The sequence below is a fragment of the Fundulus heteroclitus genome, chromosome 13 (assembly GCF_011125445.2).
Source record: "Fundulus heteroclitus isolate FHET01 chromosome 13, MU-UCD_Fhet_4.1, whole genome shotgun sequence".
In the NCBI taxonomy this organism is placed as follows: Eukaryota; Metazoa; Chordata; class Actinopteri; order Cyprinodontiformes; family Fundulidae; genus Fundulus; species Fundulus heteroclitus.
The window spans coordinates 33,075,925-33,088,515 of NC_046373.1; the positions used below are offsets into that span (position 1 = coordinate 33,075,925).

A 12,591-nucleotide genomic window follows, 5' to 3' on the forward strand; every position below is an offset into this window, starting at 1 on the left:
CATCCTAGAGGTATTCAGGAAAGAAAGAAACGTGACCATCTCTGACCTACTTTGAAAGCATGATAAAACAGCCGTGGCTCTGCTAGCACTGAGTTCGGGCTAGACAGATTTAAAAAGTTAATAACACTTAAAGGTACATCTGGGACCTACAGACGATAAAAAAACAAATGTTTTCTTTGTTGTTAAACCTGACCTGCTAACCCAGAAATGATATCATCACCCCTGCCACTGTCAGCCCACAATGCCAACTCCCAGCAAGGAAAGAGAATCAGCATGTAATGCTAAAATAGTTTCTTACTTCCTGCAACTGTTAAACCATATCTAAATGCATCCAAATTTTGACTATGAAGCTCCAGGATAGATCTTGGCAGTTATGATAAAGAGTTTAATAATGCATGTCAACACATGTAAATAAAAGCTCTTTTTATTTTCATTTTCTTATGTTATATCCTTTAGACTGTAATCCAAAGGAATACTTGTGTCTGTTTTGTGATTAGAATATTTCAAGACCTTGACATCAGCGTTCAGCCAGTTCTTATCATTTATTATCAAATAAATGTAACAAAAAACCCTTATAAAACAAATGCAGCCTAGTACAATAACATGCTTTGAACGCATGTGTACTCTTCAGTGCCTGATGACATCACAATTGGGCAATTTCTGTTTGCTGATTAGTGCTGAGTCAGAGCAAAGAGAGGAAGATGAGAGCCAGACCAGAGAAAATGGTGGACTACCTGAGAAATGAACAGAAACAGCAAGAGCAAGACAGAAACCCATCTGAATTAAAAGGCTAGCGTGATCCACTTTTGCAAAAATTTCATCAGGTATTTGTTGAACGGGTAAACTTTCACTAAACTTTGTTTTTGCCTTGATGCACCTGCGGTAGAAACCTGAAACCACAAGATTGCACTTCGGTTCTGAAACGAAGGAATCACTAAAATATCCAGACTGGGCCAGAGAAAAAAAAAACTCCCAGCATTGTAGCAAAAGAATAGCTACGAGATATGAGGCTGAAGGGTCCAGCCCCGGAATCCAAAGTTGGTTCAGAGAAAGAAAAAAAAAATCTGACCTAGCTGTAGTCAACGATAGTTTTTCTAAGGCTGTTTTCTATCAATGGAATCCCTTTTCAGTTAGATTTTTAACAAACTAGCTAATATTAGCTTGTTATACTCCCAGCCTAACTATCTAAAGTGCAGAATACCAGAAAGGATTACAAAATGATCTGAAAACTACTACGGAACTTAGGGGGGTCCATAGTTTTACACAAATCCCTATAAATATTATCCATGTAATTATACATCCATCCATCCATTTTCCAAACCGCTTAATCCCTCATGGGGTCGTGGGGGTTGCTGGTGCCTATCTCCAACATTCACTGGGCGAGAGGCGGGGTACACCCTGGACAGGTCGCCAGTCTGTCGCAGGGCAACACAGAGAGACAAACAGGACAAACAACCATTCACAACTAAGGACAATTTGGAGAAGCCAATTAACCCAACAGTCATGTTTTTGGACTGTGGGAGGAAGCCGGAGTACCCGGAGAGAACCCACGCATGCACAGGGAGAACATGCAAACTGACCCAGGGGTGTACTCGAACCCAGGACCTTCTTGCTGCAAGGCAACAGCGCTACCCACTGCGCCACTGTGCAATTTGTAATTATACAAATAATAATAAATATATTATTGTAGCAACTTTAAAATAACTGAGGGGGAGGCAAACAGCAGAGGGTAAAAACATATTAAAGTAAGTCTGACTGTTTGTACGACTAACAGGAATCGGAAAATCAAAAGGTGTTGCAGCAGAAACAGGATTCCTTGATCAGCTCAGTGATATATGGACCCCAGCTCATCCAAGCTTTTGATCTCTCACCCAGGTCTTTTCCCCCACTTTCATGTCAGTCTCTGCTTTCTTCTGATGGTGTCCAGACACTGTGAGACTACAAGAACAAAGAAAAGCAGTGGAGTTGAGCAGAAGACTGTCTTGTCGGAGCTGCAGATGCTGACAGCTCATCTTTCATCTCTGATTGAAAATAATTCTGCCTTTCCACTTGTCTTATCCTCGAAAAGCCATTTTGTTAACTCTAAAATAAGCCCGGATGTTGTATTACATTCAGCAGGATTGCACTTGATCAACTTTGAACACGGAATTTCAAAGCTGAACTTTATTGGCTTAATAAAGCTCAGCAAAACTATATTTTATACACATATTCATTATTATGGTTATAATAATCAATGACGCTGACCATAATCATCAAACAAGATATCAATACCCAATCAACATCAATTTCTAGACTAACCTTTTCATTTCTCACATTTTTGTTTTTCTGAGAGTGTGTTAGAGCTGCACAATATATAAAATCATAACGATCACTTCAATAGCATTGTAATTATCGATCTTCTTAATCAAAATAAGCATAAAATTACTGACGAGTTTATCAGTATTATGTACAGCATGTGTTTATACCCAAAAATCACCAGATGAAGTAGAATTACATGCCATTGTGCTACTTTAATCGACAACATATTCACCAATGAAACTGAAAATAACACAGTGAGTGGACTATTAATTAATGACATTACCGAATACCTATCAGTTTTTACTGTCTATAACAGCATCCATCAGAGTAATCAGGTTGTGAACATAGGTCAATATTCATCGTCTTGCTTGGACATTACTTATAGTGACTATAAGGCGCAGCAGATTATAAGGTGCACCAAGAATTTATGCATCTATGTGTGACTTATTACCATTCTTTTTTGTCCAAATTTAAAACGCACCAGATTATGAGGTGCATTACATATTCTTCCAAAGTGTGTAATATCCCACCGCCTTTCTGGTTGGGTGACCAGATGTCCCCTATTTCTAGGGACAGACTCCGCTTCGGATGACCTGTCCCCAGCAAAAGCTGTCCACGGAAATGTCCCCGATACCAGTGTATCATGATGGAGTAAAAAAGTTTAGAGCAACAACAGCTATTTACCCGGCTTTGCCGCTATCCCGGCGTATTAGAGCTTTGCTGCCCCGCCCCGTTGGTGTTGCAGTTCAGACTAAACAAACCAAACCCCAGGCAAAGATGCTGTGCTTAACTAAATCAGAGATGTCCCCTGTTTTCATTAGAGAATCAAATCTGGTCACCTTAAGGAGGAAATACACTGGCCTTGTAATGTAAGCGGTGCGGCTTACGGGCATGTTAATAAAACTGCAAATTTACACCAGACGCTGCAAAGTACACTCCACAGCTGCGTGATTCTGTGAAGAGAAAATTCGTCATGGGTAAGTAATTAAAGAAAGACAAATTACCAGCAATATATGGGTAAGGTATTCAATTATCAGCAATATATCCCATATTTTTATCACCTAAAATATGGGTGGGAAATATGTTGTTGGCTATTTATCAAACTCTGCTGCTCAAATTTAAAAAAATAATTGATAAATTGCAAAGGACAGCTTAAATGCATTATCTGGTAGGCTGCGACATTTAAGATGGCATACATTCAAACTTTGCTTCTTCAGTTGGCTACTTACACTTTCTCTCCTCAGCTTGGTGACTTGGATGCTAAAGCTCAGGTAGAGTGGTGGGGACATTGTAATGAGGGGATAAAATCAGGACGAAAATCTGGGTTAATCGCAATGAATTTAATCATCACAATGGTAAACAACAATATCGCAAAGTCATATTTTTCTTGTAACTTTTTTTTTACTCAAATCATGCAGTATGCTTCTGGCTGACTGCAGTCTGTGGAGTTTGGCGTCATTCAAAGGTAGGCTCCTTGCAAACTAGCGCTTTAAAACAATCACGAAGAATTAACTGTATGCTTTAATGTTGAGTGAGCTGGGTTCTATATGTTCTATATAAGGCAAAAAATATATGAAGTATGGTAGTATTTAAGAATGGCAATAAAATCTATTTTAAAAGAAAGGTGACAAAAGAGGCTGATGTCACAAAAGATAAAGCCACCATAGGTTTCTTAAAGCTTTTAAACTCTATGAATTTAGACTGGCTGTCCTCTGCATTTTCAAGTGAATGAATGTTTGTGGAAATGTTTAGATTAGCAATAGCATCATAGTTTTCTGATTAATGTTAATGTGCAAACTTTATGAAATCATATCAATTGTATGTCATCCAGTCTTAAGCTTATTTGATTAGTTAAACAACTTTCAACAAGACGACTTATAAAGATTCCAAACAGCTGATAAACACCTCATACTTTTGTTAAATGAAAATGTTACATTCTTTAGAATAACATTTTAAACTACTACCTCGATAGAAGCAGGTTATAGTTCTGTTGATTTTCTCATCTCTAATGACTCATGTGGATAGATTTAACATTGATAACATACATTAATAACATTTTGAATACCAGTTTTTAAACACAGAAATAAGAACTATAATTTACTTATTTTTATAAAGATGGAGTTAATAGTTTAAAGGCTACATATATTTTCTAATTTGATACGCAAGCTCTTGTTTACATTTTATTCTGTGGTATACAATAGACGTCAAAGTTGACACTTGAAGACAGCTCCTGGATAGGGCGTTTTATTCAAGTTCATTAACTTTTAGATGGTAAGTTTAAAATATTGGAATATCATTTATTTTGTTGCAATAGATAAATAAATTACCGCTAGTCCGAAAAATATCAAAAGATAACGCCATAGCAGAGACTTTATAAAAAACTAAAATATTAGGGAGAATTAGAGGTCATGAAATTCCAGCTGAATTTGTCAAATATTCTAATTTAATATTGCGTAACAGGGAGAAGTTTAACAGTAGCAGAGGAAGAGAAGGATGAGGAGAAACAGCTGCTGCAGGCAGGTAGCAGAGGGAGAGGCTGGAGATAAGGATACTGGGACCAATTTGCATATTCATAGTCCATCCACCAAGGTGTAGCGTTATATCTGAGTCACTCTGGGCCATGAAGGGATTATTTTCATAAAAAAAAAAAAAAAAATTCAAATATGTAACTTTGGCAAAAAAAAAAAAAAAGAGAAATGTGCAGGATTTTATAAGTGACAGGTGAAAAACTTTAAACATCTAGCAGGCATCAAACATAAAACCCTAATTCATCGCGTACTTCGGTGGCGCAGTGGTTAGAGGACACGACCCATGTAAGGAGGTCTTAATCCTGGACACAGCCGACCCAGTTTTGACTCCGACCTGTGGTCCTTTACCACATGTCTCTCCCCTTTTGTCGTACCCCCTTTCCTGACAGCCCACTGTACAAAAAACGAGCCACTAGTGCCGTAAAAATCTAAAAAGTGCCGTAAAAATCTAAAAAGTACCACAAATCAGCTATTTACAAGTTAAACACTAAGCTAATTAGTGATATAACCCATTTACTCTTTAAAAAAAAAGACCAGAAACGTCCCTTGAAGTCAGATTTCTGACACAGAAAGTTAAAGGTATACTATGCAACCGGGGTTGATTTTCCAGCGAGGCTCCCCCCAGAGGGCGAAAGTAAAAGTGCACTGTCGTAAAGATGCTCAGCTGTTCTGGTTCCTCCGTCAAGCCAGGCGCGGTTGTTTTGAGCTTAGCAGACAGGCGAACGCAACGAAAAGTGGAAAAAACGGCAGTACAAACAATGACTAACACAGTGAAGGTATGAACATCAAGCTTCCCGCAGCGCTATCTTGGCGAGGCGGCCGCCGCCGCCTCGCCAGTTTTGTTATTATTATTATTTTATTTTTTATTTTTTTTTTATGTTGGCGAGACGCTACCACAACCGCCTCGCCAAGCCGCAGCCGTCGCCGCCGCCTCGCCGCCGCGGTAGCGTCTCGCCAACATTAAAAAAAAAGATAATAATAATAATAATGATAAAACTCGATATGCTTGCATGTTATTTGACGTTAACACGCGGTTCTTTGTTGTTGCTTTCGCGCGTGCATATAGTGAATGGCAGGGCAAAAACACATGGAGTTCTCGCCGTAAAGCAAGACTTCTGTGTGTGCGGGCCGTAAGCTCTTGCAATTGCAAGTGCGGTATTTCCCCCACAGACCGCCAGGGCGGCCGAGAAAACCTTTGTTCGACCCGAAATGACTCATTTAATCATCCAAATCGGTATGGAACACATTAATTAACTGAAAAATGTTGCATAGTATGCCTTTAAAGATTCCTCGGCAGGGTCAAACTCAAAATCCTTCAGGACTGTGTGATATTTGCAACAACAAAGAAATCACACTTCCAGCAGATTTTACTTTATTCAGACCATGACCCATTGCACAATTAAATATCCATCTGTGAAAAGCATATACTGCTGATACGTGCATTGTTATGAAATTGTATTACTAAGTCCAGTTTACTTTGTCACTGAGTACAACAATTAGAAAATCCCACTGCCTTTGCAATTTTCCGCTCCAACTATGATGTCATTCTAACATCTAAATCCCAATTCCTGATGCAAGTTGAACGCAGGATTAGTCAGATAAAACCAAAAAACAGGTGAAGGTAACTGGGCAAGCGTGTGCCTGTGCCTTGTCAAATAAAATCTCTTTACAACCTCCAAGCATCAAGAGAATTTTGTCAAAACAGAGCAGACCAATCAATGGCATACCCTTACCCGCTACATCTTCTATGGCCACCACCAGGCGCCAGGAGAATGGTTGAAATATAGCTTTTAGATTAAGTTAGAAAAAAAGTAAATTCAACCGTTGTTGCTGTACCGATCCGTTGTGGTGAAGAGAGAGCTGAGCCAAAAGGTGAAGCTCTCGATTTACCGGTCGATCTACGTTCCTACCCTCATCTATGGTCACGAGCTTTGGGTCGTGACCGAAAGAACAAGATCCCGGATACAAGCGGCTGAAATGAGTTTTCTCCGTAGTGTGTCTGGGCTCTCCCTTAGAGATAGGGTGAGGAGCTCAGTCATCCGGGGAGGACTCAGAGTAGAGCCGCTGCTCCTCCACATCGAGAGGAGCCAGTTGAGGTGGCTCGGGCATCAGGTCAGGATGCCTCCCTGTCGCCTCCCTGGTGAGGTGTTCCAGGCACGTCCCACCGGGAGGAGGCCCAGGGGAAGACCCAGGACACGCTGGAGGGACTATGTCTCCCGGCTGGCCTGGGAACGCCTTGGGATTACTCCTGAGGAGCTGGCCCAAGTGGCTGGGGAGAGGGACGTCTGGGCCTCCCTACTGAAGCTGCTACCCTCGCGACCCGAAGCCGGATAAGCGGAAGAAGACAGACGGACGGAAAGGGTAAATTCAAAGGTATCTCAGAGAACTGGTAATTTTTACATTTGCTATAATGGTCCCTGATGATTTCTATTTCACATGAGTATTTTAATATGTAAATATTATCAGCAGACATCTTGTTATCAGTTCTCAGGACTTATAGTTGATCTTATTAATATGAACTCTCAGAATAATTTCTGTCATATATCAGACTAGCTACATGCAGAAAGACTATTCTTCTTATAGACATATTATTTGCTGATGGTTTCCTCTTCAAGCTCCATTGGGATTTGTACAGGTGTACATTGTAAGGTATAGAAGGGCTTCACTAGTTTTATTTTTAGAAAGTAGTTTTAGTAACAGAGCTATTTCCGTAAGATTCTCAAGCATCTTCAGTTCATTTTGATGAGCACATATGCAGTTTTGTTGCACTCAGCAACCTCTATTGTGATATAAAGATTGTTTAACTCTTTTCTGGGTATAGTAGATTTTAGCTGTAGAACAGTTACTGGTTTCTCAGGTTTATGAAGAAAACTCATTTAGTGTAACCTATCAGGTAAATTTTTCAGGGTAGCCTGGTTTGTTACAACATTTTGTGATTAAATTTACAGAATCATTTAGTCTATACCTGGGTTCTTCATCTCCAGTCCTCAAAATCCGGTGTCCTGAAACGTTTAAATGTGTCCCTAGTCCAACACACCTCAATCAACTCAGTATGCAGTCTAATTCCCCAGAGTCCCCAATGACCTGATTATGTAAAGCTATAGTTGGTAATCCTGTTCAGAAACACTTTTTGTTGTACTAGGTGAAATGGGTTTTGTCAAGGAGACACAATTTTAAGAACAGTATCAAAAACAACCTTGGGATTCCTTTTGTTCATCTTCACCAGATTTGCAAAATATGTGGACTTAGCCTGTTTTATCATGTCACTAAGAGATGCAATTAATTGATTTAAATGTAGTCAGTGCACCTCCAGTTTTATGGCTTTCCACAGACGTTCAACCTAAGACAAGATCTCCTGAATGAAGATATTTCCTCATTTAACCATGGCTGCAATTTTTTTTAAGAAACTAGTTTGCAATATACAGGTGCCTACAAGTTCAGTACAGACTCAGTGATCATTGACAGATTTTATGCAAGATTCTGCATCATGACAAACCCTCTAAAGGCCAGGTTGAAACAGATTAAAAAAGTTTGCAACAGCAAGTTGGTTTAAAATGAGCTTTTAAAATGAGTATTGAGTGCAGGTGTCAACTTTAATGGACATATTAAAATAAACACAAAAATGGTCAGACACAAGGACATCCACAACACTCACGCACTCTATGTCAAGACCAAAAGAAAAAAATAAATTTAATGTGTGACTTTTTTTACGTGTTGCAGCAGAAACGTGTTTACCTGACTCCGCCAGATAGATTTGCTCCGCATATCCATCTGGAAACCTTCCGTTGAAGTAACTTTGGGAAGGGGCGAAAATACTGGTTAGCTGATTGGCCTATGTTGGTGATAGACGGGCCAAATAAACCAATCAGATTCGTCGTCGCTCTGTTACGAGCGACGACGAAAACACAACCACAAGCCAAGCTACGCATGCAGGTAAAGGCTCGTTAGCTCAGCAAAGAAGTACTCTGTAATTCCGATAAAACTTGCTCGATAGCCACGCTAACGCTAGTTTCATCGGCTGAAGCCGCCATGTTCTTTAGACTGAACTGTCGCTCCTCGTTGCGTCACACCTCAACCCGCCTCAAAGCCAACGCTGATTGGACGTTCGTTTGGTGAACGGCTCCAAATTTTCTTCAATGGAGGGTAGCCAGACTGATCTGCGAGTGAAACCTTGAAAGCTCGCGAGATCAGGATGGTCTCACGAGGCTAGAAACGTGTTGCTTCAAGTAAAATGAGTCTGTCAGTGATAAAAACTCAGTTACAACAGGACAAGAAGAGTCATTTACATGAAAATTAAAATCCCCAACCCTCAAAACTTTATAAAATTTTATAGTCATAGATGAAAAGTCAGAAATCAAATTTAAAAACTCACAAGGAGGACCAGGAGGTCTGTTAATCAAAACAGTCACATTTTCCAACCTCTGACAACTGAAGTTCAAACGAGTTCAATGTCCATGTAGATGAGCGTAAGTCCACCTCCTCTGCATGTGATCTGTGGGGTCACAGTCACAGAGCAATTTGGAGGGCACAGCTCGTTCAGATGTGAATACTCCTGTTCCCTCTGCCAGGTCTCAGTCAGAGCCATAACATCAAGAGGCTTCTTAAAGAATCATTCACTCAGAAAGAACACCTTGTTCGCGATGGAGCACGCATTTAGGAGAGCAAAATGTATTGGCTGTGTGCACTGAGACAGAGATGCGTGCTGACTGGCGCCACAACTCCAGCCCTTGCGCGCTGGGCTCCACAGCAACAGCTTGAAGGATGCAGTCACACACAGGTGGAATCCGGGCTCAGTGAAGGACTTGACAAGAATGAAAGAAACGATCAGAGGGAATGGAAGGATCATGATAAAGGAGGGGCGTAGACACAGGTGCAGATGGTGACTCGCAGTCCAGGTCGTGGACAAAAATCCGTCGCAGGCAGTGCCCATAAATCTGGACCCAGCGGCAGCACAGGGTGAGTGACCATACCGGGCCTTCCTTTGCAGGGCATACAAGCCAGCCCACGATCCCATCTTCCTCCTCCTCCTGCCACGACACTTCACTACCATCAAGTACTCAGTTGATGACGTAGTACATTCAAAGAGTGGTGGGCAACACTCCTCATCCCTGGCCGGAGTAACACACACTTCTTTCATATGCTTATCGATAGAAAAGACCGCACCGCGATCATAACGGATTACGGCTGAGACACAATTTTTGGTTGACAGGCTTGATGTAACAAAGTATAATGTTATCCAAACAAGCAGTTGAGAGACAGCAGAAACAAAGTTCGAACACAGACGGCATCTTGCCACGTGAGAAAAAAGAAAAAAGCTAGCCCAAAGTCACCTTTAAAAGGAGTAGGCACCACTGTTATACAGCCACTCACATATACAATATGCAGCAGAGATGTCTGTAAATTTCATCAATTCTCAGGCTTTGGTTATTCCATGCGAATGGACCACATAAAAAGCTGCTGTAAGGGGGCAACTTATTTATTACATGGAGTCCCCAGGTAATGCTTATCCCATGCCAGTAAGGCTTAAAGGTATACTATGCAACTGGGGTTGATTTTCCAGCGAGGCTCCCCCCAGAGGGCGAAAGTAAAAGTGCACTGTTGTAAAGATGCTCAGCTGTTCTGGTTTCTCAGTCAAGCCAGGCACGGTTGTTTTGAGCTTAGCAGACAGGCGAACGCAACGAAAAGTAAAAAAACGGCAGTACAAACAATGACTAACACAGTGAAAGTATGAACATCAGGGTTTCCCACAGCGCTATTTTGGCGAGGCAGCCGCCTCGCCAAACTCACGCTACCGCCTCGCCAACATTCAAAAAAAAAAATAAATAAATAAATAATAATAATAATAATAATAATAAAAACTCGCGGTTCTTTGTTGTTGCTTTCGCGCGTGCATATAGTGAATGGCAGGGCAAAAACACATAGAATTCTCGCCGTAAAGCAAGAGACTTCTGAGCCTGTGTGTGCGGTATTTCCCCCACAGACCCCCAGGGCGGCCGAGAAAACCTTTGTTCTGCCTGAAACGACCCATTTAATCATCCAAAACGGTATGGAACACATTAATTAACTGAAAAATGTTGCATAGTATGCCTTTAAATCACAGTAATTTATATATTGCATTTAAATATTTCAAATCATATCAGATGCTAAGGACTATTTGCACACTTTTGACAGGTTGGAAAGGTATCACACACTAAAACGCTCCAGCTCATTCCAGCACACCAATTGATGTGTTCGATTCAAAACTGCACTGAATGGAACAAAATGCATGGTTAAAAAATAAAAAACCTTTCATATACATAATGAAAATATATTGTTATGTGGAATGAAATTGTCAAGTAAAAGTACGTAAGGGAATAAAAAAAACTAAAATTACCCAAAAAAAAACAAACATTGTGAATTATTACAAAATTAGTCCAGGGGACGCAAATGGCCCACGGGCTGCACTTTTGGCACCTCTGTTGTATACTAGCTAAAGGTAACTTCTTATTCTTTTACTGGCTGGAAGATCTGCAAGGTGTTCTTTTTTTTTTTTTTTCTTTTTTGGGGGGGGGGGGGGGGGGTTACGTCAGAACCTAAGAGAAATGTAATACAATAACATCTTCATTATTCAATCGGTTATAAAAGGTTGACACTTTTAAAAGAAGACAAACAAGACGCCAAAGATGACTTACAAATCCCCTTGAAATAATTTAATTAAAAAATACATAATACATATTTTCTTTCACAAATATGTCACCATTTTCTGGGTTGGAGCCTTTTTAAACGGTGCCTCATATGAGAATTTAGATGGAAAATACAAATAATTATTTTTAAATGGGTCAACATCACAACTGTAAAGTAAAGAAACCCTTACATTTACAGAACCGTTTGGAAAGCTCAATTATTCTTATTCACTGAACTGACTGCGAACATTTAATTCATACCCCACCCCACATAGAGCCCCATGTATGCCAATGGAGAACATGATAAGAACTGTTCGCAACTACTGCCAGTGCTTTTCTCCAAAATCTCCATTGCAAACCACTTTATTTCCCTTTATTGTCCCTTCAGGCAGATTAAATGTCTCTGAGGAAGAAACTATCAACCAGCCTAACGAACAAGATAAAATTTAAACTTCCTCATACCATATCTGCCTATGGAAATTATGTGAATAGGACTGTTCCCTCCTGCCAATATTATTATATTATTATTATATGTGTGTGTGTGTGTGTGTGTGTGTGTGTGTGTGTGTGTGTGTGTGTGTGTGTGTGTGTGTGTGTGTGTGTGTGTGTGTGTGTGTGTGTGTGTCTTGGGTGAGTGATTTGGGTTCTGTAATTCTCCATGATATAAAATCATGGTATAAAATCATGGAAGCTGTTCCCCACTAAAGAAGAAGAAAAAATGTTCAGCTCCGACTCTACATCCAAATGTGATTCTGGTAATAGATGTCAAAGCGACATAAATGTGTTGGTGCATTCCATGTAGTCTATTTTATTTTATAACTACAGGATACTTTCAATAATGAAGCCTACAGTGTGGAACAACAGCAGATTTGGTGCAGCCCTAATGCCAGCTGTGAGGATTACCCTATACTTTGTTTTCAAAACTGGAAACTAAAAAAGTCAAATTTCTGAGTGAGCGACCAGGCCAGTTACCAGTCAAGCTAGTCAAACTAAAAATTAAATGACGACTCCTAGATCTGACCCTTACATTAGGTTTAGCAGCTGATATCCAGACAAGCTGCATAGCTATAATACAAGCTGTAGCTATAATACAAAACCCCTAA

The 12,591-nt window shown here is 40.2% G+C and overlaps 1 protein-coding gene across 2 annotated transcripts in view; it reads right to left on the minus strand.

Moving 5' to 3' along the window:
* The window catches only part of phf14 (PHD finger protein 14), a 151,995-nt gene that overhangs the window by 128,427 nt on the left and 10,977 nt on the right, over positions 1-12,591 (minus strand). The gene's annotated exons all lie outside the window — the stretch shown is intronic.